The 5,229-nt window shown below is 46.0% G+C and overlaps 2 long non-coding RNA genes across 2 annotated transcripts; both read right to left on the bottom strand.

Moving 5' to 3' along the window:
* Nucleotides 1-280: 280 nt before the first annotated feature.
* Nucleotides 281-4,398, bottom strand: LOC120998401. Its single transcript, XR_005778346.1, has 3 exons — nucleotides 4,348-4,398; nucleotides 416-494; nucleotides 281-319 (listed from the first exon to the last, which is right to left on the bottom strand). It is a non-coding gene; the product is annotated as an uncharacterized LOC120998401 (long non-coding RNA).
* Nucleotides 4,399-4,401: 3 nt separating this feature from the next.
* LOC120998400 lies at nucleotides 4,402-4,916 on the bottom strand. The gene is made up of 3 exons (XR_005778345.1): nucleotides 4,694-4,916; nucleotides 4,536-4,614; nucleotides 4,402-4,439 (listed from the first exon to the last, which is right to left on the bottom strand). It is a non-coding gene; the product is annotated as an uncharacterized LOC120998400 (long non-coding RNA).
* Between the last annotated feature and the right edge of the window lie 313 nt (nucleotides 4,917-5,229).

The following is a 5,229-nucleotide window of genomic DNA, read 5'->3' as shown; positions in this document are numbered from 1 at the left end:
CCACCTCACTCTTACACAGGGGATCGCCCATCATCCGCTCTTCTTCATCCTCCACTTTAATATCAGTCACATCTTCCCCCTGATTTGTCATCTGTAACAATTCAGGACAAAACAGCAGACAGGTGGGAAATCTAACAGATCCACATAAGAGACCCCCACCATCTATGACCCCTCTATGACTGTGGGACCCCCCTATATAGATGTGTATAGGGCTCAGCTCCATCTACCTGATGGTTCTCTGGGAGCTTCTCCTCTGGACAGTCCTGGGAATACAGAGGACGGGGACATCTCTCGGGGGGATTTCCTTCTATGAGTCCATCTGTAGGAAACACACAGGGACAGGAGAGATTATTACATGTGATGATGAGATGATGGGAGTAGTATCCAGGTGACCCATGACAGCCCCCCTCCTTACCCTGCTGATCGCCCCATAAATCCGTCTCCTCTTCTGCTTCATCTTTAACCTCAGCCTTAATATCCATCAGATTTTCATCCTGAAGAAGAGAAATGTAAAATGGTCTTTGGTTCAGTCCCTTTCTGGTCAGATTCTGGGGAGACTTCAGCTCCATCTACCTGATGGTTCTCTGGGAGCTTCTCCTCTGGACAGTCCTGGGAATACAGAGGACGGGGACATCTCTCGGGGGGACTTCTCCTCCTGGAGTCAGAACCTATAGGAGATAACACACAGACTGAATACAATACTGAGCGCTGAAATGCGGCAGAGGAGAGCAGGAACCTGTGTGTGCACTAGGGTGGAGTTCACCCCGCTGCCCTGTGAGTATCTGGATGATTGGTGTGTGGCAGTCAGCAGCCTGGATGTCTATGGGCAGCCAACAGCAGTTTATGAGCCGCAGATTCACTGGACATTTTATAGTTTCCAGGAGAATTTCTGACCCTTCAGTTTTTTGCTTTAAATGGAAAAAAAAATCCTCGGAAAGTGTGACCCCCATAGAAGGACGAGAGCGCCCCCCGATATCAGGGCTGAACCCCAATAGAAGGACGAGAGCCCCCGGATATCAGTGCTTAAGTGCCCGATAATGACTTCTGCATTTCACATACATCTCACACATCCCCCTTCATCTCTCCTACTGTAGAGTTTATAAACTGTGAGAGCAGTGAGACTATGGACTCTTTACTGTAAGAGCAGTGAGACTATGGACTCTTTACTGTAAGAGCAGTGAGACTATGGACTCTTTACTGTAAGAGCAGTGAGACTATGGACTCTTTACTGTAAGAGCAGTGAGACTATGGACTCTTTACTGTAAGAGCAGTGAGACTATGGACTCTTTACTGTAAGAGCAGTGAGACTATGGACTCTTTACTGTAAGAGCAGGGAGACTATGGACTCTTTACTGTAAGAGCAGTGAGACTATGGACTCTTTACTGTAAGAGCAGTGAGACTGTGGACTCTTTACTGTAAGAGCAGTGAGACTATGGACTCTTTACTGTAAGAGCAGTGAGACTATGGACTCTTTACTGTAAGAGCAGTGAGACTATGGACTCTTTACTGTAAGAGCAGTGAGACTATGGACTCTTTACTGTAAGAGCAGTGAGACTATGGACTCTTTACTGTAAGAGCAGTGAGACTATGGACTCTTTACTGTAAGAGCAGTGAGACTATGGACTCTTTACTGTAAGAGCAGTGAGACTATGGACTCTTTACTGTAAGAGCAGGGAGACTATGGACTCTTTACTGTAAGAGCAGTGAGACTATGGACTCTTTACTGTAAGAGCAGTGAGACTGTGGACTCTTTACTGTAAGAGCAGTGAGACTATGGACTCTATACTCTAAGAGCAGTGAGACTATGGACTCTTTACTGTAAGAGCAGTGAGACTATGGACTCTATACTGTAAGAGCAGTGAGACTATGGACTCTTTACTGTAAGCGCAGTGAGACTATGGACTCTATACTCTAAGAGCAGTGAGACTATGGACTCTACTGTAAGAGCAGTGGGACTATGGACTCTATACTGTAAGAGCAGTGAGACTATGGACTCTTTACTGTAAGAGCAGTGAGACTATGGACTCTTTACTGTAAGAGCAGTGAGACTATGGACTCTTTACTGTAAGAGCAGTGAGACTATGGACTCTATACTGTAAGAGCAGTGAGACTATGGACTCTTTACTGTAAGAGCAGTGAGACTATGGACTCTTTACTGTAAGAGCAGTGAGACTATGGACTCTTTACTGTAAGAGCAGTGAGACTATGGACTCTATACTGTAAGAGCAGTGAGACTATGGACTCTATACTGTAAGAGCAGTGAGACTATGGACTCTTTACTGTAAGAGCAGTGAGACTATGGACTCTTTACTGTAAGAGCAGTGAGACTATGGACTCTATACTGTAAGAGCAGTGAGACTATGGACTCTTTACTGTATGAGCAGTGAGACTATGGACTCTTTACTGTAAGAGCAGTGAGACTATGGACTCTTTACTGTAAGAGCAGTGAGACTATGGGCTCTTTACTGTAAGAGCAGTGAGACTATGGACTCTTTACTGTAAGAGCAGTGAGACTGCGGACTCTTTACTGTAAGAGCAGTGAGACTGCGGACTCTTTACTGTAAGAGCAGGGAGACTATGGACTCTTTACTGTAAGAGCAGCGAGACCGCGGACTCTATACTGTAAGAGTAGCGAGACTATGGACTCTATACTGTAAGAGCAGTGAGACTATGGACTCTTTACTGTAAGAGCAGTGAGACTATGGACCCTATACTGTACGAGCAGTGAGACTATGGACTCTTTACTGTAAGAGCAGTGAGACTATGGACTCTTTACTGTAAGAGCAGTGAGACTATGGACTCTATACTGTAAGAGCAGTGAGACTATGGACTCTTTACTGTAAGAGCAGTGAGACTATGGACTCTTTACTGTAAGAGCAGTGAGACTATGGACTCTTTACTGTAAGAGCAGTGAGACTATGGACTCTTTACTGTAAGAGCAGTGAGACTATGGACTCTTTACTGTAAGAGCAGGGAGACTATGGACTCTTTACTGTAAGAGCAGTGAGACTATGGACTCTTTACTGTAAGAGCAGTGAGACTATGGACTCTTTACTGTAAGAGCAGTGAGACTATGGACTCTTTACTGTAAGAGCAGTGAGACTATGGACTCTTTACTGTAAGAGCAGTGAGACTATGGACTCTTTACTGTAAGAGCAGCGAGACTATGGACTCTTTACTGTAAGAGCAGTGAGACTATGGACTCTTTACTGTAAGAGCAGTGAGACTATGGACTCTTTACTGTAAGAGCAGCGAGACTGTGGACTCTTTACTGTAAGAGCAGTGAGACTATGGACTCTTTACTGTAAGAGCAGTGAGACTATGGACTCTTTACTGTAAGAGCAGTGAGACTATGGACTTTATACTGTAAGAGCAGTGAGACTATGGACTCTATACTGTAAGAGCAGTGAGACTATGGACTCTTTACTGTAAGAGCAGTGAGACTATGGACTCTATACTGTAAGAGCAGTGAGACTATGGACTCTTTACTGTAAGAGCGGTGAGACTATGGACTCTTTACTGTAAGAGCAGTGAGACTATGGACTCTTTACTGTAAGAGCAGTGAGACTATGGACTCTTTACTGTAAGAGCAGTGAGACTATGGACTCTTTACTGTAAGAGCAGTGAGACTATGGACTCTCTGCCTGAGGAGGTGGTGATGGTGAAGTCACTATAAGAGTTCAGGAGGGGCCTGGGTGTATTTCTGGAGTGTAATAATATTACAGGTTATGGCTACTAGAGAGGGGTCGTAGATCCAGGGAGTTATTCTGATTGGAGTCAGGAAGGGATTTTTCCCCTTAAAGTGAAGAACATTGGCTTCTACCTCACAGGGTATTTTCCTACCTCTGGATCCACTTGGTAGGATAACAGGCCGATCTGGATGGACGGAGGCTTTTTTCAGACTTATAAACTTGTCACCTCTTCTGGGATCCAGAGAAAAACTGTGGGCGAACCTACTGCATCCGCTTCTGTCCCAGCATGAAACGTGTTAGGCCCCTTTCACACGGGCAAGTTTTCAGCGCGGGTGCAATACGTGAGGTGAACGCATTGCACCCGCACTGAATCCGGAATCCATTCATGATTCCATACCTGTGGTCACATGGACTGGAATGTCCTCCTCCACCTCACTCTTACACGGGGGATCGCCCATCATCCGCTCTTCTTCATCCTCCACTTTAATATCAGTCACATCTTCCTCCTGATTTGTCATCTGTAACAATTCAGTACAATACAGCAGAGAGGTGGGAAATCTAACAGATCCACATAAGAGACCCCCACCATCTATGACCCCTCTATGACTGCAGGACCCCCCTATATAGATGTGTATAGGGCTCAGCTCCATCTACCTGATGGTTCTCTGGGAGCTTCTCCTCTGGACAGTCCTGGGAATACAGAGGCCGGGGACATCTCTCGGGGGGATTTCCTTCTATGAGTCCATCTGTAGGAAACACACAGGGGCAGGAGAGATTACTACATGTGATGATGAGATGATGGGAGTAGTATCCAGGTGACCCATGACAGCCCCCCTCCTTACCCTGCTGATCGCCCCATAAATCCGTCTCCTCTTCTTCTTCATCTTTAACCTCAGCCTTAATATCCATCAGATTTTCATCCTGAAGAAGAGAAATGTAAAATGGTCTTTGTTTCAATCTCTTTCTGGTCAGATTCTGGGGAGACTTCAGCTCCATCTACCTGATGGTTCTCTGGGAGCTTCTCCTCTGGACAGTCCTGGGAATACAGAGGACGGGGACATCTCTCGGGGGGACTTCTCCTCCTGGAGTCAGAACCTATAGGAGATAACACACAGACTGAATACAATACTGAGCGCTGAACGGAGAGCAGGAACCTGCGGGTGGATTAGGGTGGAGTTCACCCCGCTGCCCTCCGAGTGTCCTGGTGATTGGGGTCTGGCAGTCAGCAGCCTGGAAGTCTATGGGCAGTCAGCAGCAAAAAAGTGCGGATGTGGTGCGATTTTCACGCATGGTTGCTAAGAGATGATAGGGATGAGCAACCCCGGACCCCATTAAAGTCTAATCACTGCATTATTTTCCCTTATAACATGGTGGCTTAAGGGGTTAAAAAAATAAAAATAAATTAACTCACCTCATCCTCTTGTTTGCACAGCCGGCATTGTCTTCTTTCTTCTTCTTTCAGGACCTGCAGAAGGACCTTTGATGACATAGAGATCCTTCTATCTTCATTCAGCAGGACCTGCGCTGACCTCACCG

Source organism: Bufo bufo, chromosome 4 (genome assembly GCF_905171765.1).
Source record: "Bufo bufo chromosome 4, aBufBuf1.1, whole genome shotgun sequence".
NCBI classification, from domain to species: domain Eukaryota; kingdom Metazoa; phylum Chordata; class Amphibia; order Anura; family Bufonidae; genus Bufo; species Bufo bufo.
This window is presented reverse-complemented; position numbering and strand designations above follow the sequence as displayed.